This window comes from Solanum stenotomum, chromosome 9 (genome assembly GCF_019186545.1).
Source record: "Solanum stenotomum isolate F172 chromosome 9, ASM1918654v1, whole genome shotgun sequence".
NCBI classification, from domain to species: Eukaryota; Viridiplantae; Streptophyta; class Magnoliopsida; order Solanales; family Solanaceae; genus Solanum; species Solanum stenotomum.
The window spans coordinates 43915496-43940502 of record NC_064290.1 but is presented as its reverse complement, the minus strand read 5'-3'; the positions used below and the strand labels follow the sequence as shown (position 1 = coordinate 43940502).

Below are 25007 nucleotides of genomic sequence, written 5' to 3'. Positions count from 1 at the left end.
AAAAAATTGAAAATATAAGAATAATAAAAATAAAAAAGAATTTAAAATAATGAAAAAAATACATTAAAACAAAAAAACTAAAAATATAAATAAAAGGAATAAATTCAAAAGTAATTAGTTTATAATTACACCATGTAATTACCAGCCATTCACAGTCCCCCCCTGTGAATTGGAGAGTGTAATTACACCCTGTCAATTACACTCAATTACTTGTTGGCCAGGTAATTACATGGCCAATGAAACATGACTGACAATATAATTACACTCAATTACGTCAAATCCAATTACCAAGGTGACCTTCCAAACAACCCTTAATGCATGAATAGTGAAAAGATCTTTTCAGTTTGAATAGTAATCAAATATAACAGTTCTATGATCTAATAAATACATGTACAAGAGTATTTCCTATGGTGTCAAGTTTTTCCTCTTCATATTATTCTATCAGAATGTTTCTATCAATAATCCCTCCCTTCCAAAAAACTGTAAGTACTTTTTCCTTCCTTCAAATAGAGATGGTAATTATTTGTACTTTGTACATATAGGGATTTCATGGTTTTGGCAAAACTAATAACAAGAAATTATTAACATTATAAGGAGTGTTTTTGAGTAATTAATATACATTTTTATCTATTTATGCATTTGATACATATTAAAAGTGTTTTTAAATCAAAATCAATTAAAAATTGATTAGCTTTACGTATGGTTATACGATTTATAAGTATATTCTGTTTGACTAAAATTTTTTACGATTATCTATTCCTTTTCTTTGGATAATTTTTGAAATATATCATTTTTATCATTATTCACACTTCTTAAATATAAAATATACTTTGAAATCTATATTTTTAAAATGTCTTTAAGGATATTTTAATAGAAAAAAAAATATTTATCAATATCTTGTTATCTAACACTAATCGTTTATTATTGTTTCAACACTTGTATTTAAATATGTAGGGTCATGGATCAACTTTTGTCAATCATGTGACTTTCAAGCCATCCATAATAAGAAGGGCCACTCCTGAGCAACCGGTCGATTGCCATTTTCCTTCTTCTTGTTAATTTTCCATTTTCTTTTATATCGTTTCAATCTTTCATATATTCTTAAGTTTAAATTTTATGAATTTGAAAAACTTACATCATTAACTCATCAAAAATAAATTAATTGCATGTAACTCTATAAAATATTGGCTAATGTAAACTAAATGATAAGTAACTTGTTATATAATAACATGATATAAGATAATTGGCGTTCGCTATCTCTGGAAGAATGAATATTGGAGGATTTGAGAGTTGGTATACGTATAATGATATTATTAGGTTGTAAAATGGACTTAGGAAAGTTGATTTAGGGTAAAAGGTCAAGAATATTCTTTTAGGAACATAAGAAAATCATAAAAATCAAACAAAACGATCTTTTAATGAACCCCATCGGCCAAATTGACGATTTGGAGGTTTCCTCGCCAAAATTACTTGGCGAATCACCCTTTGGGACTTGAGATCACCCAAATGGACAGAAACTTAAGGTTTTTGGGACAATTCAGTGAGCTAATTCGGCGATTCGCCAACCCAGTCAGCAGATCGCCAATTGGGCAGGTGAGTTCGCCTAGTTTTCAGCCCACGTACATTCCAGTTAAACAGCCATGACTTTTTACTTCAAAATTGAAACAAGGCAAACTTAGTGGCATTGTAAAGAAGACTCATATGAGTGTTTGACGTTGACCTTTATATGAACTCATGCGAGAACTTAGCCAATAGGAATGCCTTAAACCTGGGTTGGTATTTGAGGTCTCTTATGACCCTATACCACTTTAGATACTATTGACACACTTGGTAATGGACTTTATAACACATGAGCAAGTAGGACATAACCCAGTTCAAGCTCATATACTTACTACGAACGATTCAGATTTTTAAGAGTAGAGTTGCGAGGTGTTATTTAATAATTTGGGTCTTAGCTTAGATACTCACGCTCCAAGCACCTAACCCAGTTCAAGCACATAAGTCACAAATGATATGGGTTTGAACATAGTCATGCTCTATCTGAAGTTATTTGACATGAAATAGGGGTATCTTGGCACGAAGCAAGAATAGGACTACTATGGCTTAAGCTATACAACTGCTACCTTTCAAGCCTAGAACCACCTCTAAACCACACCCTCATTTATGAATATTGCACCTCATTGTTTGCAACTCATAACTCATACAAGGGTTTATGACTACTCTTACCAAGGTCTAAGTTAATATCTGTCCATATTGTATTTAAGCCTAACTCTAAATCACAAGGTGCTAACATGAGATGTTTATACTAATTTAAACCCCAAGATTCAGGTTTTATACCTCTATAGAGTATCTCATCCCAGGAATACTATTCCTTACCACCGCATTCAACCAACCTCGAGTCCTAATCAAGAAAAACCTAATGCATTATGAATTCATCCACATGTTATAAACACCTCATTCAACCCCAGAACCATGGACTCCTCCTAACAAATCTTTCTTAGAATTTCTCATTCTCTCGTCATCTCTACCAACTGAAATTTTATGTATTGCGACTAACTATTCTCATTTAACTATTACTCATAGTAAAACTTCATCTTATCTTTCCTCCATATTTATAATCTTAGATGGCATAAGCACATTATCACTACCAACATAAGAAACATCAACCTTCTCCTTCAATCACTAGTCAACTACTATCATCAACATCACCCTCACAACAGAAAAAGGATCACTGAAAGAGCTTTAAGGATAAATATCATAAGCATGATTCATTCGAGAATTCTGATAGAAGAATATGTATGACAAAACATTTGTTGCTAGCCATTGAGATCAAATCATGAATTTGCGATAGTGAGCATACTATGAGACATGAGTACTTATATGAATAGGTTCATACCATGAGGCTAATATCCATAACTTTATGGAGTAAGATTGAGATTAATGGGAAAAAAGCATTACCCCTCATTTTGGGAATTGAAACTCTGTGAAGTGTATGAGCATAGGTCATGAAAACAATTATGATATTAGAAACATCAATAGTATGTTTTTACGACTAAACTTTAAGGAATTCGCTGGAGTATGAATGGTTGATATATCGTTGTACTCGCTTTGAACATATCACTATCTGATTCTCAACACTTGACTTGGTTTCTCTTCTTACATCTCCCCTTTCGGCCTAAAGCTCACACTTTAAAGCTATGGATCTATTTCATCATCTCTAAATTAGTCTATATTCACTTTATTCTAATACTCGGGACATGATAATCTCATGGCTACTACACTCCCCACGTGTAGGTATTAAGATTCTTTCTAAGTCTTCTTTCTGAGATACTTCTCATAACTTCTTCTGACTTCTATAAAATACTTTCTATAATTGCTACCTGCTTTGACTTACAAAGCCTCTTAATCTAACTCTTAAGAGAAAAAGTAGTGCTTACATCATCCCATTCCATATTGACAGCTCAAATATACTATCTAGGCACACATGAAAAATCATAAACTAAATTGGAACCTCGTCTAACTATATACGATCTTGGGTACACCTCTTAATGCTCTTGCTAATTTAATGACTTGGTCACACTTCATCGATCTCATCTAAGAGTCATACTACCACACTTGTATCACTCACATTCATTTCAAACTAACACCTTAAGTCCTCACCTACTCTATGTCAAATCTCAATACTAACATCATCACCCTCATGTCACCATCATTCTTTTATCACGACACTCATCTCAAATTCAAGTTTAGTGTCTAGTACTAAACATGGATATCAATATAATCACTCACAAACTATACTAATGTCACGCCCCGTGCCAACAACCTGGGCGGGACTGGCACTCGAGAACCATTGCTGGCCCAAACGAACCCTTGGCCTGGCTTTCTTACTCAGCGGAAGACTTAATTCAACAACGACAAGTCTATGTAATAAACTGGAATGTTATAATGGAACATTCAACTTGGCCATTAAGGCAAACTCAAGTCTTAACATAAGATAATGACAATGAAAAGACTAAAGAACTAACATCTTACTGTCTATGAAGCCTCTAAAACAACTGAGATAGATGTCGGGATAGGACCCTCGATCATCTTAACAAATAAAATACTGAAAAGAACTGAAAGCAATAAAACGTGTCCTCCAGAATGCAAAGAGGCTAACCAACTGACTCAGGAGTGCTCACTGGATCAACGATGCGCTGGATGCCAATCCTAGTTACATGTGTCTACACCATAATAAGATGCAGGGAAACTGGCACCAGTACATTGACTATACGAGTATGCGAGTTGTAATGATAAACACAACATAGGCTTGAAAAGAATCTGAAGAACTTACCTGGCTCAACTCAACTCAACTCAACTTAACTGATTTCAATATAAAGAAGTATAAATAAATGCAGTATAAAGAAAATATTTAAAACATAGTTTTCAACTCTGTGTATTTAGAAATACAATATTAACTCTGTATGTATGCAAAGATACATATAACTCTGAGATGTATGTAAAAATACAAATAATCTGATGTATATAAAAATACAAAATACTGTTGTGAGAGTTTCTCTAACCAACAACCATCACGTAAGAGCTATTGTGATGATACAACGTTTTTCTTTCACGCTGCCAGGGCCATCCTATACCTTGCCGGGGGTATAGAACCTGAACTACTAAGTGGATCCACTAGTCTATGATAAAAAGCACTAAGGGTTCATCAAAAAAGTATGACCCTTTTCTACCATGATGGCTACATGGTTTATGGGGGTTGTGGGTTCTCTGAACGCTCCCTCATATCGATGCTCAATACTACTCCCAAAATATGATACTATCTCATGTTTAAAAACATACTTCTTCTATGATTTGAGATTAGTGCTCAAAAACTTAGCTCAAAAGCTATCTTGGAAATCAAAGTTTCTTCTCTTGCTTCATTTCGAAAGCGATTACTCTTTTTTGAAAACTAGCCCGAAGGCTCTTTGAAATTCGAGGTTTCCTTTCTTGTTTAAATGTGAAAACATTTTAAACCCTTTGGGAATACATAGTCCCCATATACTTTTGAAGAAATGGACTTCAAACTGTACTACTTACACTTTACTCTTTACTCAACTTGAACTTTAAGTCTTAAAACAAAGTTAAAACATTTGGAAAAGACTTTTGGAAAACTCTAAGAACTTTTCTTGACTTTAATCTTGACTTGACTCTTAATTGGTCCTTGAATTGAATTATGGATTCAAGGATTGTGATTTGTGATTGGAAAGATCTCATTATGTTTAGGAATGATTTTAGATAGCTAAACATGAGAAAAGAATAAAAATCAATATCTGAGGGTGGATCCGCGACGCGGAGAGGCATTTAAATTTTAGTTTCGAAAACGAATTTTGAGGCAGAACGCTCCGTGGCCACTCCGCAATGTGAAATGATTTTTCTTAGTTCTGGGGAGTGTGTCCGCGATGCGGAGGCATGTCCGGATTTCGACCGACAAAATTTCGTCTTCGTTTTCCAGCTCTAAACCGTCTAAACTCTATGGGTCCTTTCCCCAAACACTTAGAATCGATTAAATGTTCAAAGTACATTAGATTCTACTCAAAATAAAACCTAAAATCACGGATTCGGATCAAACAACTCCTCAACCATTTCAACAAATCAATTATTTAATAGAACTTCAACAAACCCATCAAGAACTCAATTTATAATCTTTCAAGAACTTAAATTCGTTGAAATAAATCATGATTGGCGCATGGGTGAATTAACCCAACGCTATGTGATCTCACATACCTTGTAGGGATCACCCCCAATGAAAGCCACAAGCTAATCTCGACGAATCTTGAATGAATCTTGAACATTCTTCTCCTTTCTCCTCTTTTCTCCTTTCTCCAAGCCCTAGCGTGAAATTCACTTTTCTAAAACTGACTGAAATCTGAATTTACCTCAATTAAACTCCTAAAAACGAATTAGAATAATTAGGTAAGGAAAAGACTAAATTACCCTTTTAAAATCCGGATTTAGACTTTCCTTAATCCAACAGCCCAACTTCCAAAGGGAATAACTCACTCATACGAACTTGGAGTCATGCAAACTCAGCGGCGTTGGAAAGATCATTCCAAGATATTTCCTAACGTGTCTAGAAGTACCTCTAACTCATCCTGAGATAGAATTTATGGTCGTTTGAAGTTGGCCAAAACTCAACTTTTTCCTAACTTAAACAAATTTCCAGTTTTCCATTATTTCCAAAAATGACTATTTCCAATTCTTAGCTTCTTCCTAGCTATTCCAAATAGCGAGATGTTACAATATCTCCCCCTTGGGAACATTCGTCCTCGAATGAGTTTATTCTTACTAGGCTAAGGGTGGTAACATTAAGTTCAAACACGCAACAAGTAAAAGAAAACAAACAACATGCTCACTCATAATTTTAAGAGTACTAAGAAGAGAATTAGCACCTTGGTCTGCACTTTCTCCGGATTCAAAGAGATGTGGATATTTCTTTTTCATATCCTCCTCAGCCTCCTAAGTAGCTTCCTCAAAAAATTGGTTCCAAGGAACTTTGACTGATGCTACCTCTTTTGTTCTCAACTTGCGAACTTGGTAATCTAGAATCTGATCAAGAATCTCTTCACAAGATAAGCTATATTTGACCCCAATATCTTTGATTGGTATAATCAACAGAGGATTAACCATGCACTTCTTCAACATGGAGATGTGAAACACCAGATGAACCGCAGCTAACTCTTGTGGTAGCTCCAACTCATAAGCTACATTACCTACCCTTTTCGATATTTTGTAAGGGGTAATATGCCGGGGACTAAGTTTTCCCTTCTTACCAAATCTCATAACCCCCTTCATGGGTAAAACCTTCAAATACACCCAATCATCAATTTCAAACTCTAACTCTCTTCTCCTAACATCAGTGTAGGATTTCTGACGACTCTGTGCCGTTTTCAACCTCTTTTGGAGTCTATCCACCATTGGTACACACAATCTGCCTTGATACCTCAACATGTCATCTCCCCCTTGTTCAAAAGCCATTACTTTTTGCTTACGAACATTTGTCTTCAATTCAGCAAAACGGGATCTTGGTCTTGCTTGCCTTTTACTTCTAACACTAATGATGATTCATCCCCATTCGTCACCACCACTCCTCCTTCTGTGGAATCCATAAGTCTGACTCCCAGGCGTGTAAGTCTATGCACATATTTCGCTAACTCTTTATTTTCTTCCTCAACATGGGTGGTACTACCCATAGACAACCTGCTTAAGGCATCAGCAACAACATTAGCCTTACCTAGGTGATAAAGAATACTCATGTCATAATCTTTGAGTAACTCTAACCACCTTCTTTGTCTGAGATTAAGCTCTTTCTGACTAAACACATACTGAAGACTTGTGATCGGTGAACACATCCACATGAACACCATACAAATAATGATGCCATATGTTTAAAGAGAATACTACAACAGCAAACTCTAAGTCATGGGTAGGGTAATTCTTCTCATTAACTTTCAACTGTCTGGAGGAATAAGCTATAACTTTTCCATTCTGCATTAACACACAACCCAAACCAACTCTTGATGCATCATAATACACCACAAAACCTTGAGTACCTACCGGTAAGGTCAAAACTGGGGCAGTAGTCAACCTCTTTTTCAATTCCTGAAAACTTTTCTCACAAGCTTCAGACCATTAAAACTTTACTATTTTCTGAGCTAACTTGGTCAAAGGGGACGAAATAGACGAGAAACCCTTTACGAACCTTCTATAATATACAACCAAACACAAAAAACTCATAATATCAGTTGGAGATGCGGGTCTAGGCCAACTCTGCACTGCCTCTGAGTATCAACTCTAATTCTATCACCGGAAACTATGTGGCCCAAGAAAGCCACAGACTCAAGCCAAAACTCACATTTAGAGAACTTAGCATATAACTCTTTTTCTTTCAAAGTCTGAAGAACTATTCTGAGATGGCGAACATAATCTTCTTCATTCCTTGAATAGATTAGTATGTCATCAATGAAGACGGTAACAAACATATCTAAATATGGTTTGAAGACTCTATTCATAAGGTCTATGATCGTTGCAGGCGTATTGGTCAAACCAAAGGACATGACCAAAAACTCATAATGACTATAACGGGACATGAATGCTGTCTTGGGAATATCACATTCCCTTTCTTTCAACTGCTCTTTCAACTCATTTAACTCTATTGGTACCATCCTGTATGGAGGGATAGATATAGGACGAGTATCTGGAAGAATATCTATACTGAAGTTTATCTCTTTCAGGAGGGACTCTGGGTAGATCATTAGGAAAGACTTCTAGAAACTCTTAGACTACTGAAGCTAACTGAATAAGAGGTATCTCAACACTAGAGTCATTAACTCGGACTAAGTGATAGACACACCCCTTAGAAACTAACTTTATTTCCTTAAGGTACGAAATGAAATGACCCTTAGGCACTGCTGAACTGCTTTTCCACTCTAAGAGTGGCTCATTTGGAAACTGAAACTTGACAACTCGAGTTCTACAATCAACTGCGGCATAACAGGCATGAAGTCAGTCCATACCAAGAATGACATCAAAATCTACCATGTCTACCTCAATTAAATCAGTCATGGTACTCTTGTGATTAACGGAAATGGGACAATTACGATAAACTCTCTATGCTAGAATAGACTCACCAACAGGTGAATAAACACTGAATGGTTCACTAAGTGGCTCAGGAATAACATCAAAATTTATAGCAACATAAGGAGTTACAAAAGACAAACTCGCTCCTGGATCTAGCAAAGTATAAACAGTAAAGTCAAAGACTTGGATCATACCAGCGACAACATCTGGAGAGTTCTCTTGCTCTTGGCGATTAGTGATTGCATAAAGGCGGTTTGCTCCTCCGCCAGTATCGGAAGTAGCTCCTCTAGGTGCAGTCTTGTCTGGTGGAGCAACTGGTGAAGATTGGGTTCTATTGCCCCTATTACCATTACCTTGTTTGTCCTTTGGGCACTATTTCATAAAGTGACCCTCTTGTCCACACTTGAAACAACATGTCTGGCCATCACGACACTTACCTGGGTGGGTTCTACCACACCTAGCACATGCAAGAGCCCAGTTACCTCCTTGTGCCACACTACCCTGAGACTGTGCAAGTCTAGTTCTGAAGTTTTGCGAATTCTGGCCATTATACTCACCTTTGTTTTTGGGTGTAGGTGCACTAGCAGATGATGGGCAGGTCCCTTCTATTTCTGTTGGAAGGAAGATTGGTTCGCACTACTCTTTTGTTGTATGAACTTGTTCCCTGATATTTTAGTCCTCTTATTCTTAAACTATTCTCTATCCTTCAGCTTATCCTCCTCAACTTGTTGCACATGGATCATTAGCTTTGCTATGTCAATATCCCCTATCAGCATCACTGCCTTGCCTTTCTTGCTTGATTAACGAGACAACCCAGCAACAAATAAACTAATCTTGCTCCTCATGTCAGCAACCATATCCGGAGCATAGCGGGAAAGTTGTGTGAACTTCAGACTATACTCATGAACACTCATAGACTCTGGATTAAGGGTGAGAAACTTTCTTATCTTTGCCTCTCGCAACTCACGAGGAAAGAAACACCCCATGAGAGCACTCTCAAACACAGCCTAACTCACTATTGGTGCATCCTCAGTCCTATTCTTTTTCCATTGGTCGAACCAAATTCTAGCGACACCCTTCATTTGGTATGCAGCTAGTTCCACCCTCTCAGCATCAACAACAAGCATAATCTCGAAAACTTTCTGAAGCTCTTCAACAAAGTTCTCTGGATCCTCTGTGACACTTGAACTTGTGAAGCTTGGTGGGTTCATCCTTAAAAACTCATGGATCCTTGAAGTATCATCCACTTTCTGTCAGTTATATCTATGTCGAACTTGATGGGTCGCAACTTGACTTATCATCCAGATAGCTTCACGAAATTCAGCATTGGTGACCTCTCCTTGGGGTTGCATTACTGGTGCATTAGGTAACCATTATTCCTCAATATTTCTCCTAGTTGGACGACCTCTGACAGCTATTTGTGGAGGCATAATTATCTGGAAACACGCGCAAGAATGAATTAGAGGGAAACTTTTTAGAGATCAAATTCTAACGCATGAAATGAGTGTGAAAGAAGTCAGAAATTTTCCTAAATGTTGCAGCCTCCTAATTATAGATGTGGCGCGCTTCACACCGATAACTAGGACTCTACAGACATGGCTTCATAGACTCCCTACAACTCTTAAACTCTATGCTCTGATACCAAGTTTGTCACTCCCCGAGCCTACACCCTGGGCGGGACTGGCACTCGAGAACCATTGCTGACCCCAAGCGAACCCATGGCCTGGCTTACTTACTCAGCGAAAGACTTAATTCAACAAAGATAAGTCTATGTAATAAATTGGAATGTTATAATAGAACATTCAACTTGGCCATTAGGGAAAACTCAAGTCTTAACATAAGATAATGACAATGAAAAGACTAAAGAACTAACATCTTACTGTCTATGAAGCCTCTAAAACAACTGAGATGGATGTTGGGACAGGACCCCCGATCATCCTAACAAATAAAATACTGAATGCAATAAAATGAGTCCTCCGAAATTCAAGGAGGCTAACCAACTGACTCTGGAGTGCTTATTGGATCAACGATGCGTTGGATGCCAATCCTAATTACATGTGTCTGCATCATAATAAGATGCAGGCCAACTAGCATCAGTACATTGAATGTATGATTATGCGAGTTAGAATGCTAAACTAAACATAGGCTTGAAAAGAATATGAAGAACTTACCTGGCTCAACTCAACTTAACTTATCTCAATATAAAGCAGTGTAAATAAATGTAGTATAAAGAAAGACTTTAAAACATGGTTTTCAACTCTGTGTATTTAGAAATACAATAATAACTTTGTATGTATGCAAAGATACATATAACTCTGAGATGTATGTAAAAATACAAATAATCTGATGTATATAAAAATACAAAATACTGTTGTGGGAGTTTCTCTAACCAACAACCATCACGTAAGAGCTATCGTGATGATACAATATTTTTGCCTCACGCAGCCAGGGCAGTCCTATACCTTGTCCATGGTAGAGAACCTGAACTACTAAGTGGATCTTCTAGTCTATGCTAAAAATCACGAAAGATTCATCTAAAAAGTATAACCCTTTTCTACCCATGATGGCTATATGGTTTATGGGGGTTATGGGTTTTCTGAACGCTCCCCCATATCGGTGCTCAATACTACTCCCAAAATATGATACTAGCCCTTTATGTTTGAAAACATAATTCCTATGTGATTTGAGATTAGTGCTCAAAAACTTAGCTCAAAAGCTATCTTGGAAATCAAAGTTTCTCCTCTTGCTTCATTTAGAAAGCGATTACTCTTTTCTGAAAACTAGCCCGAAGGCTCTTTGAAATTCGAGGTTTCCTTTCTTGTTTAAATGTGAAAACATTTTAAACCCTTTGGGAATACATAGTCCTCATATACTTTTGAAGAAATGGACTTCAAACCGTACTCTTTACTCTTTACTCTTTACTCTTTACTCTCTACTCAACTTGAACTTTCAGTCTTAAAACAAAGTTAAAACATTTGGAAAAGACTTTTGGAAAACTCTAAGAACTTCTCTTGACTTTGATCTTGACTTGACTCTTAACTGGTCCTTGAATTGAATTATGGATTCAAGGATTGTGATTTGTGATTGGAAAGATATCATGATGTTTAGGAATGATTTTAAATAGCTAAACATGAGAAAAGGATAAAAATCAATATCTGAAGGTGGATCTGCGATGCGGAGAGGAATTTAAATTTTAGTTTTGGAAACGACTTTTGAGGCAAAAGGTTCTGTGGCCGCTCCGCGACGTGAAATGATTTTTCTCAGTTCTGGGGAGTGTGTCCGCGACGCGGAGGCATTTCGGATTTCGACCGATAAAATTTCTTCTTCGTTTTCCAGTTCTAAACTCCATGGGTCCTTTCCCCAAACACTTAGAATCGATTAAGTGTTCAAAGTACATCAGATTCTACTCAAAATAAAACCTAAAATAACGGATTCAGATCAAACAACTCCTCAAGGATTTCAATAAGTCAATAATTTAATAGAACTTCAACAATCCCATCAAGAACTCAATTTCTAAGCTTTCAAGAACTTAAATTCGTTGAAATAAATCATGATTGGCGCGTGGGGGAACTAACCTAACGCTATGTGATCTCACATACCTTGTAGGGATCACCCCCGACGAAATCCACAAGCTAATCTTGAACGAATCTTGAACGTTCTTCTCCTTTCTCCAAGCCCTAACGTGAAATTCACTTTTCTAAAACTAACTGAAATCTGACTTTACCTCAATTAAACTCCTAAAAATGAATTAGAATAATTAGGTAAGGAAGAGACTAAATTACCCTTTTAAAATCCGGATTTAGACTTTCCTTAATCCAACAGCCCAACTTCCAAAGAGAATAACTCACTCATATGAACTCGCAATCGTGCAAACTCAGCGGCGTTGGAAAGATCATTCCAAGATATTTCCTACCATATCTGTAAGTACCTCTAACTCATCCTGAGATAGAAGTTATGGCCATTTGAAGTTTGCCAAAACTCAACTTTTTCCTAACTTAAACAAATTTACAGATTTCCATTATTTCCAAAAATGACTATTCTAGTTCTTAGCTTCTTCCTAGCTATTTCAAATTGCGAGATATTACAACTAACTCACGACCACTAGATACAATTAAGAAACACTCACCCACTAAGACCACATGAAACGTATTCAATCTTTTTCTAAAGTCTATCGATTTACCTCTTACCGTGACATTCTCTTTCAAAACCTAAGTACTATTTATCCATTCACTATACATTCATTGTCTAATAAATTTTGTTACCATCTGAATATCAAGGGGAACTCCCTTCAAAATTATAACCCTAGCTTAGATCTATCACCTTATGAATACTCTGCTCTTCTATTCAACACCTATACTTGGTCATCACTAATGCATTGACATATCATCACAAACTCCTTTCTGGTTAAAGTATACTCTAACTCATCCTAACTAGTAACTATCACAATACCTTTATCATGAATTCCACACAAAAAAAATTCCTTAGCCTACACTTACTAGGTACATGACTGCAACTACACACTTTACTCAATAATTATCCCAATTTCTTAGGTTACTACACCTCTAAATTCATACTTCTAACTATGTGCACTTCTAGTACTACTGTTTATAACATCATAACTCATACTATCTTTTCGGGTGAAAATATTATCCCGACTCTACACATTTTCACTCTTAGAGTGTATCACCTGAAACAAGGTTTAGAGCAGAGAGTCTGGGAGTATATCTCTCTTTTAGCTCGAACACACGATTACATGAATAAGAGTGCATTCTTTCAAATCAACACATTGCACACTAACATGCTTCTCTCAAGCCCTTCTGTAGTCTCTTAACTTTCAAAAAACTTTATCTAAGGTTAACACATCAATAAGTATCTGGGCTTTGCTTTTTCAACCACCTTGAGTATGAGGGTAGTCGAATGGATTAGAGTAATGCATGAGGATAAATAAACTCCTTATGGTACAGTAATATTGCACCATTTAGAGTATGAAAGAAGGAAAATTTTTCTTATATGTCTCTAGTCCCACATTTATAGAAGTGGGGCCCTCACAAACATAAATAAGATCTTACTGACACGACTTTATAGACACCCTAAGACACTTGAAATTTGCGCTCTAATACCAAGTTTGTCACTACCCCAGCCTACAACTTGGATGTGGCTGACACTTGAGAATCATTGTTGGTTCCCAAGTGAACCTCATCCTGGCTCACGACAAGTGGAAGACTAACTCAAGCATACACAAGCATCAAAACTGAAGAAAATGTTTAATACAACTTACTGAATCTCAGAACTATCTGAAAATACTGAGTATGAAACATACAATTTTAAAATAAAAAATTATGTAATTGAATACTAAAAGACTCTCCGAAATTGTCTTCTATGAAGCCTATATTGTATAAAGATAAGTGTCGGGACAAGACCCATGATACCTCAAAATGCTACTACTAACAACTTATATAGACTGGAAACCTCTGGAAGCAAGGAGGCCTTACTAAAAAGCTAACAAACTGATAAAGTAGCCTTAATGGAACTCTTGTTGAGAATCCTGAGTACCTGAATCTCCATCATAAAAAGATGCAGATCGAATGACATCAGTACATTGAATGTATAAGCATGTAAGAAGGCTGAATAAAACAAATAGATGAACTCAAAGACTACAGTAACTCAACTGAAGTATAGTATAAATCATGATGAAAGTCATTTAAACTCTTTCAGTAAGAATGCAATAATAGTAAACACTCAATTGAATTATATATATAAATATATTTTACGTTACTGGGGAGTTTCTCTAACCAACCATCATTATAAGTCTATGTGATGATAAAATGTCTTACCCACATTCCCAGAGCCTCCTTATACCTTGCCGGAGTATAGGACGCAACTGAACTGCTGGATCCACGAAAAAGCCTTCTTGAGGTAGCTGAGGAGTCCCCATCTTGCCGTACGATCCTATCTACGTTAGCGGCGTAGGTTATGGAGTTTAAGTTATCTAAATTCTTACCCTAAATCAGTGCACAATACTACTCTCAACTTATAACTGAATGCTCATATAATAGTACTCTATGGGTTGAGAAAATTTCTCAAAAGGGCTCTTTAATAGGTAATTGAAGTTGTACTGAATCAATCTAAAATACTATGAAAACTCTTTATACTTTTTTTTAAAATAGTACTCTCTTTCCAATGTGGAAAATCATACTTTCTTTAAGGGGTAGCTGGACTTCTCTTTATCTAACTAAAATGCTTTTGAAAACTATTTATGCTCTTCTTATGATAGTATTTTATTTTTCTTAATGTGAAAATAGTACTTTTGGAACCATTTGTGTTCCCTTAAACTCTTCTCAAAAGATACTCTTGAACACACTTTAAAATTCCATAATCAATGCATGGAAATAAATGCACAAAGGCTTTCAAAAAAAATCTCATCAACTAGGGTTCACGCGAAATATAAGCATGAACAACAACTCAAGGATATCAATGCATATAATACTGCAATCTCATAATATAAGAATTTAGAATTTAGAACAATAATTTCACAAAACTAAGGGCAAAACCCTAGATTGAAATTTTTACTTATTGAATTTAGATGTAGGGTGTGAGGACGAACTAGTCCAACACTATGAATGGCCTTGCATACCTAGAAGAACAAAGTTCTTGAAAAAGTTTGAAGAAAAACTTTATTGGGAGACTTGAAACCCTAGTTTTTTTTATCCTAGCGATTTTCTTGGAGATGAAGAGTGCAAAAGAATATTGGATTGAAAACCTTAGGAACTTGGAGCCTTTAGATCTAGAGAAATTGGGGAAATTCTTCCTTGGCGTTCTCTATCTTTGGAAGTATAAGTATTGGAGGTTTTGAAAGTTTGTATATGTATAGTAATGTTATTAGGTTGTAATATGGACTTAAAAAAGTTGATTAGATTAAGAGGTCAAGAATAACCTTCTAGAAACATTAAGGAAACCATAAAGATCAAAGAAAATGACCTTTTAATGAATTCCATCAGCCAAATCGGTGATCTGGAGGTTTCCTCGTGAAAAATACTTGGCAGATCACCCTTTGGGACTTTAGATCACCCAAAAAGATAGAATTTTAAGGTTTTCGGGACAATTCGGCGAGCTAATTCAGCGATTTGCAAACCCAGTCAGATGATTGCCAATTGGGCAGGTGAGTTCGCCTAATTTCCCAGCCCACATATGTTCCAGTAAAACAACCATAACTTTTTACTCCAAAATTGAAACAAGGCAAAATTTGTGGCGTTCAAAAACTGACCCACAGACCTTTGATTTAATAGGTCATAGGACATTGAATTCATTATATGCTAATATAGACATATGAGTGTTTGAAGTTGACCTTTATATGAACTCATGCGAAAACTTAGCCAATAGAAATGCTTTGAACTTGGATTGGTATTTAACGTCCCTTCTGACCCTAGATCACTTTAGACACTATTGATATAATCGGTAAAGGACCTTATAATACATGATCAAGTAGGATATCACCAAGTTCAAGCTCATATACTTACAGCGAACTATTTAGATTTTTAAGAGTAGAGTTGTGAGGTGTTATATAATGATTCGGGTCTTAGCTTAGAAATTTGTTGGGTGTTACAGAGTGTTGGGGTTGGGTTTCAGTTCGAATGTCAGGTCTCGGGTCAAAAGTCGGGGTTAGGTCCTGTTGGATTTTTGGAACAGTTATCGAGGTCGTGTCCTAGTTCGGTTGTTAGGGTCGCGTCCTAGATCAGTTATTGGCATTGGTTTATTGGTTAAAAAATATCTTCCTAAAGAGTATTTTTCTACTCTCTAGCCAAAAAATAAAAGATATTTGGTGAAAAATGTTTTTTATTCACCAACCAAACACTAAAAAAACATTTTTCAGAAAATATTTTCTACTCACCAACCAAACATGAGAAAATAAGTTAGAAATCCATTTGTTTCCCAAGAAAATATTTTCTAGGAAAACATTTTCTTTCATACGAAACATACCCTTAATCCTTTCTCTTCTTTTTTTCGCACCAAATACCCTTTGCTCAAACTCAATCGTGGCTGCCAAATTTGATAGTAATTTTAAGAGGAATACTCTAACGTATATAACGATTAAGAAATAAGAAGAGTTTGAGAAAATAAGAGCAGATTTCGTTGTTATATTGTTGTGTTTTTACTTATAGAATTTGTACATATATATTGATGATAAATATAAGAGTCGTTATCCAATACCTATTCTAAAGGAAGAGTGATCTTTTTCTTACTAATAATAAGTTAGAACAATTGAATTCTAGATAAACTGCAGTATGTGAATTCAAGTTGATGATGGACTTTAATATCCCCTTAATAGATCATGTTCTGGATTGAATCATGAGTTTGGATCGATGGTTGAGGAACTGAGTTGTGCCACCAGTTTTGGTAAAAATATCTGCAATTTGATTTTGAGATGAAACATAGCGAACCACTAAATATTGATCTTCAACTATCTCTTGGAGAAAGTGATAATAAAGACGAATATACTTTGACCATTGATGTATGAAAAGATTTCGTGATAAAAAATTGTGCACTCATATTATCACAAAGAACTATGGGATATCCAGTGAGAGGAGCATGTACTTCATTGATAAGTTTTTGTACACAAATTAATTCAGTAATTGAAAAGGTTAAAGTATAATAGTCAACTTCATTGCTTGAGCAGGCTACAACCTTTTATTTTCGAAAAGACCAACTAATTAAGTTACCTTCATAAAATAGTACAACACTATATTGGGAGAGACTATCATCAAGGTCAAAGATCCAACCAGAATCTGAAAAGGCCACAAGACTAGAATTAGACATAGGTCATAGTGAGAGGTCTCATGGATAGATCCTTTTAGATATCGAAGTATGCTTTTGACAGTTGAACAATGAGCAATGGTGGGTGATTGCATAAATTGGCATACTTGATTTGACTAAATAGGATATTTATAGCCTAGTGGTGGTAACATATTGAAGGGCACCAACAACACTACAATATAAATGAGCATCAAGCAGAGGATCATCAAAAAGAATAAGTTACGATCCAAATCCAGTCGGACTAGAATTGGGCTTAGCATAAACCATATTAGTTGACAAAGTAAGTCACGAATATACGTGCCATGAGATAAAATGATTCCATTTGATGTTGGAGATACTTAAATACCAAGAAAATAATTCAAGGAACCAAGATCTTTTTCCGGGAGAACTATTGATCAAGAGAGTGAATAAATGTAGTGATGAAATCACTATCATTAACATTTATAATAAAGTCATCCACATCGACAAGAACACTTATTGTGTGCTTAGAAGTCTGCACAAAAAAGGAAGAGTCAAATAAACAAGAGTGGAAGTTAATTTCGTGGAGAAAAAGCTTTAACTTATTGACCAAGCTCGTGGTGCTTGTTTGAGGCCATATAAGGCCTTGTTCAATTTGCATACAAAATGCAGTTGATGAGGATCAATAAATCCTCTTGGTTGCTTCATAAACACTTGCTCAAAGAAATCACCATTTAAGAATATATTGTTACCATCAAGTTTTTGAGTAGGCCACTTATTTGTCATAGCTAAAGAAGGGATAAGCCGAATGGTTATGGGCTTAACAACGGGACTAGAAGTATCAAAGTAATCAAAACCCTCCTCTTGGTGAAAACCTTTAGCTATGAGGCAAGTTTTGTGACGATAAATTGATCCATCAACTTTTCTCTTAATCTTGTTGACCCATTTACAACCAACAATGTTAGAGTTAGATGGTGGTGGAATCAATGTCCATGTCTTGTTTGGCATAAGAGCTAAATTTTATTGCCTGCACAGCATGGTGCCATTTAGGAAATATGGAGGCTCGATGATAGATTGTAGGTTTTGGAATGTGAGAATGATTAGGATGCAAAGAATGGTGAGATGTTTTAAGAGCTTTTAGTTTTAGGGAATTGGTTTTACTTCGAACAACCATATGATGGCGGGAGGTGTCTGAGGGAGAAAATAGGAAGGAGGTGTGGTAAGAGGAATCAATAGATTGTGGTAGATACTCAAGTTGGTCAGTAGATCGTGTATGATTTATGCGTGTGAAGGAACCGAAGGATGTACAGTAGAGGGATAGTTTGTATGAATAGTGTGATTAGATGAAGGGATATATGATGCAACTAGAATATTTGATAATGACCTTGGTGCGACAGGGTGTGTAGGAGAATGTGAATGCACTTGATGTTTAGAAGCTTGATCAAGTAAACAAAATATAAGTTGCTAGAATGTGAAGAGGGGGAGGAGGTTTTGTGATCAGCAACATGGAGGAATAAGGGAAAATGTTTTCTTCAAATACAACATGGAGAGTAATATTAATCAAGAAGATGCAACATGGTAAGCTTTGTGATGAGAACTATACCCGATAAAAACACAATGAAGAGATCGAAAATCAACTTTATGATGATTGTAGGGTTGAAAAAAGGAATAAGAAAGGCAACTAAAAGTTTTGAGAAACCCATAATGAGGAGAACTTTTGTGAAGTAATTGATATAGTGATTTGAAAGACAAAGAAGGAGATATGGTAATGTTGGATAAGTATGTATTAGCAGTGTTAAATGCATGCTTCCAAAATTGAAATGGAAGAGAAGCATGAGAAAGAAGAGCGAGTCTTTTTCAATTTAATGATTTGATTTTGGCGCTCCAATGCACCATTTGTTGAGGTGTATAGGGACAAGAGATACCATGATGAATACTATGATTTTGTAAAAAGGATGATACATTTCGGTACTCACCTCCCCAGTTAGTTTGAACTGATTTTATTTCGGTTCCAAACTAGTTTCAATTAAAGATTTAAATTCACTAAAAGTGGTAAGACTTTTGATTTATGTGACATAAAATATAACTAAAGAGGGTCCCCAACCATCGGAATAAGTTAATTGAAAAGGACTACTGCTAGAAAAATGAGAATGACAATAGGGTAAGTTTAGACTCTTGCCTAGTGGACAAGGTTCACAAACATTAGGAAAATCACAATTAGAAATACTTAGCCTAAAGTTAGACATAAAACACTGAAGAAGAGCTTCATTTGGATGAGAAAGTTGAAGGTTCCAACCAACAAGAGAAGTGTGTTCACTAAGAAAATATTGAAGGTGGGGAAGACTGAGAATAAGGTGATGAAAGTTGAAGACAGTAAAAGTCATCATCAAGTGTTCCTCAAAGTAGTTTCATGCCCCGAATCTTTCACATAAGAAACATAAGGATGAAATTCCATATAGACATTGTTATCACGAGTTATTTTAGCAACACTAAGTAAATTCTTGGAAATATGTGGGTCATGAAGAATATTGTTAATTAAGACGAATGGGCCATGTGTATAGACAAATTTGATGAGCGAATGTGCGAAATATGATTTTTCATAGCAATACAAATGCTAAACCATTATTTTTTATTTCGTACTGTAAGGAGAGATTATCCATGTCTGAGGTCACATGACATGTAGCGCCTGAATCAAAGTACCAAGTAGGGTCAACAATAGCTGAAAGAGAAGCACAATGTTCTTGTTTTGGAGTTGACCGTGACAATGGTTGCCTTGGTGGAAAATCATTTCATTGGAGCAATTTTAGCAATTACGAGCATCATTATTATTTTTACCACATATCTGACTCTGTACACGATGCTTGGATAGGCGATTATTGGATCGAGAGGAATGTGAATATTGTTGAGGTACCATAGATATAGAGCGTCATTATGAGAATTGTGGGCAAGGTAATTAGAGAGTTGGGGGGGGGGGGGGGGGNGCAAGAATGGATGACTTGTTTCTGTGAAGGAATGGAGAGGGTTGAAGAAAGGATGAACTATGTGTTAATAGAGAATGAGAAGGAGCAGAGAAAAATTGAGTGTTAAAGGTGGTAGATCAAAGTTCTTTAGCTAAGCGTTCTTCTTCTTGGAGAAGAAGTCCAAATAGTTCTTCAGGATTGATAGGACCAGGGCGCATATTAGATGTAACCTTGAAAATTACAAATGAAGAATCAAGGCTACTAAGGAAAAATGAGATGAAGTCATCATCTTGTACATAGTACAAGCTTTCTCCTAGAGAAAAAAATTGTGTGTTTCTTCTCAAAGTACTCTAGGATAGAGAGATAGCCGTTAGAATGATTCTGATAGAGATAAAGAGTTTCCGCTGCCGGCAGACGGCTATGACCCATATATATCATCCGTCTGGCCAATGATTATGTTGACAAACGCATGGCAAATGATCTATGCATGAAAAACATGCTAGGAGGAAAGACTTACAAAAATATTGTAGATGTAAAGAAGTGTAACCAAGCACAAGAGAGGAATAAACTCTTCTCTAAATTAAAAGTTAGAGAAAATAAAATATAAAAAAAGGAATTGACGGGAAGGGCATCAATGAGAGTTGGAGAGAAAGTGCCCCAACACCAAAAACAAAAAAACAAAAAAAGGAGTTTGTGCGAAAGGAATCAACGAGAGTTCGAGAGAGGGTGCTCCAACACAAAAAAAAAAAGAGTCGGTGGGAAGGGCATCAATCTTGGAAGTTGGAGAGAAGTGCTCCAACACAACCAAGAAAAAAAAATATTGTGAGTTGGAGAGAAAGTGCTCTAACACAAGGAAGTTGGAGAGAAGTGTTGCAAACCAAGAAAAAAAATATTCAGTTAGAGAGAAAGTGCTCTATCACATGAGTGTTGGAGAGAAGATGCTTCAATACAACCGAGAAAACAAAATTGAGAGTTAGAGAGAAAGTGCTCTAACACTTGAAAGTTGGAGAGAAAGTGCTTCAATACAACCAAGAAAAAAAGATGAGAATTGAAGAGAAAAACGTTAACAATTGAATATTGAAGAGAAGTACTCCAATAAAACAACAATGACAAGAAGAAAAAGGCAAGTGTATACAACTTTGAATTACAGGAGAATGTTGGAATAATAATTCAAAGTTGGAGTAGGAATCCTAAGTTGTTTAGGATTTGTGATTTTTTATATTTATTTAATTATGTCTAGTTAGGATTTATTTGTCCGAGTTCATATAGGAATAGGTTTTCTAGTTCTAGTTTAATTTGGTTTCTTACTATTATAAATAGGGATGTTGCTAGCTAGTTATTTCAATATACAGAATAGAGAACGTGAAGTCAGATTCAAGAACTTTTGAGTTTAAAAATAAAATATTTTCCTTCAGATGATTTAAGAAGTTTGGTCAAATAAACTATTAATACCAAAAAAATTTAAAGTATTTATTTTCTTCTCAAACTACAGGTTGATTCAATGTTAGATTAGGTGTTTACTTTGGCCGAGTTGGTTCAAAATTTTCAATTACCAAATCAAACCAATTGTGTCAAATTTTTTAATATATAAACCAAACCAACAAAACGTAGGGTTTCAACCTAGTATTTTCTTGCGTTTTTGTTTTTTTAATCTTCTTGGGTTTTTCAAATTATGTTTGGTAAAGGCTCCAAACAAACATATAATTAAGTGATGCCTCAAATATTTCATTAATCCTATCAAGATACAATCATACAACTATTTTAAGGTATTCTTTAGAAAATAATTCATAATGTGAGCTGACTAATGACACTAAAACATTCAACAAAATAAAGATATTTTAAATAGAAGAAAATATTTTCTTTAAAAAATAAAGGAAACACATTTTTCGAATTAATAAAAATACACATATCACATCCCAACCTACCAGGCCCATAAGTACATTTTCAAAAGGGAAAATTGTATAAAATAGCAAACTATTAATTCAAATTAAATGTTATAGCCATAGTTTATTTTATTTGCAATTCGCAACAAACATTCCATTTTTTTGCCATCTAATTCGGTATACAATTAGCTTTTTTTATACATTTCGGTATAAAATATATAAAATGTGTTTGTGTTTGTATAAAGCGAGAGAAAAGTGTATATACAAATACAAATACATATACCTTTGTCCTATATACTTATAATTATACAAATACATATCTTATTATACAAATTACAATGTATAAATGAATTTATACAAAACTGAACAATTTGTATAAAATTGGATGTATCAAGCAAATTATACAAATGATCAAAAGCTCCATAGCAAACATACAATTTGCTATGGAACGCAATTATGCAAACTATAGCTATAACATACAAATATGATTTTTATGTTTGCTATATGTGAAAGTTGCTCTTTTCAAAATTAATTTCTAAAATATTTAAGCAAACCAAACATGAAAATAATTGAAAAACATTTCACAGGAGCATGATAGTTTGATCATGGGACCAAGAGAGCAGGAAGGAACAACCCTATTTGATCAAGCTAAAGTCAAAAGAAAAGAAACAAAACTCCCACCTTTAGTGAATGCCATAACAACATCAGTCAAGAAAAATTCAGCTCCTTTCCATTTTCCTGGTCACAAAGGAGGCATGGCTGCACCATCTTCACTAGTCGATGTTATCGGTGTTGGTCCATTTCTCCATGATGCAACTGAGCTCCCAGAGCTTGATAGATTTGGTTATCCAACTTGACCTTTATTAGATGCACAAAAATGGCTGCTGACCTCTTTGGTGCATCTCAGACATGGTTCTTAGTTTGTGGGATTTTAGCAGCCATTATGTCAACTTCACCTGGTGATACTTTAATCTTTGCAAGAAACTCACATGTTTCAGCAACTTCAGCAATGGTGCTTTGTGGTGTTCTACCAAATTACATTCTTCCTGAATATAATCTTCAATGGGATATTGCTGGAGGTGTTACCCCCTCACAAGTAATTACTTGTTCAACTTTATACAAGTTTAAATGTCTGCTTGTGCACACTCAAAGTTGGAGGGAAAAATTAAACAGCACGTTTATGTATTATGCCTATATTTAAACCGGATATTCTCCACGTCCTAATAACTCACTTGAGTTATGCCTAATTTTTGCCTAAGTGATGGAATGTGTTACTTTACTTGTTTCTTCTACCTTGTTAACAACTAAGAATTGCGGAAAAGTAAGGACTCGGTATTTTTACCTAGAAACACCCGACTCAGAAAGGTGTAAAAACCAAGACCAGCACCTCTGCAGGATTTGTCCTAAATTCACTAAACCAATGAGCCTTAACAGAATACATATAAAATAACATTATATTTTAAACGATTATAGCAAGCATGTTAGTTACTCAACTTACATGTTACGAAAATTGGAATGTTATTATGTGTCACATTATTGCAAGTAACTCGATATGGTTTACGAACATTAGATACATTCACTACAAACAAGAAATGAAACTGGAATTAGCTACTAACTCATCATAAATTGCTTGTAACTAACATAATTTAATGATATTAATCCATCATCAATTCGTCATTAAATAGAATTAGCAATGAATTTTGCTGTAAAAATATGTTGGATATTGTTTCCATGTTCAGGTGAAAATGGCAATTGAAGAACTAGAACAAGAAGGCAAAAAGGCAGCAGGAGTTTTTATTATATCACCAACTTACAATGGAGTATGCAGTAATATTTCTGAGATATCTCAAATATGTCATTCTCATGGGATACCTCTAATTGTGGATGAAGCTCATGGAGCTCACTTCAAATTTCATCCTGATATGCCTAAAACAGCTCTTTCTCAAGGAGCAGATCTTGTCATACAATCTACACACAAAGTTTTGTGCTCATTTTCACAATCATCAATGCTACACTTATCCGGGGATCGCATCGATAGAGATAGAGTGCATGAATGTCTTCAATCTTTACAAACCACTAGTCCAAATTGGCTTTTATTAGCTTCCTTGGATGCAACTAGAGATGAATTAAGTAAAAATCCAAACACCCTTTTCAATGAAGTAATGGAACTAGTCATACAAGTGAAAGAACTAATAAACCACATTCCTAGAGTCTCACTTTTGGATCTCTCATGTTTCTCCAACAACTTCTCTTTTATGGACCCTTTGAGGATGACAATTGGTGTACAAGAACTTGGCTTATCGGGTTTCGAAGCATATAACATATTGTCAACAAGTCATGGAATTGAGCCAGAACTTATTGGAACTCAATCTTTCACATTAGCCTTTAGCTTAGGAACAACTAAAGAATATGCTCAAAGACTTGTTAGTGGATTGAAGTATTTATCAATCAACTTCTTGCAAGAAGAAAGGGAGATTATCAAAATAGATCATGGTATAGAAAGGGTACCATTTGGAGAAGTTTACATGAGTTGTACACCAAGAGAAGCCTTTTTTGCTAAGAAAAAGAAAGTGAATTTTGAAAAAAGTATTGGGGAAGTTTGTGGAGAATTTATTTGCCCTTTCCCTCCAGGTATCCCAGTGCTAATCCCAGGTGAGATCCTCACAAAGAGAGCTATGGATTATCTCATTCAAGTTAAGGACCAAGGAGCTTTTCTTAAAGGGGTTGTTGATCCTCTACTTAGCACTGTGGTTGTTTGTGATTTTTGAGAAATATTATA

At 35.4% G+C, this 25007-nt stretch overlaps 1 pseudogene; it reads left to right on the top strand.

Annotated features, from left to right (window-relative positions):
* The first annotated feature begins 390 nt into the window (after positions 1-390).
* LOC125876439 (uncharacterized) lies at positions 391-25007 on the top strand (annotated as a pseudogene).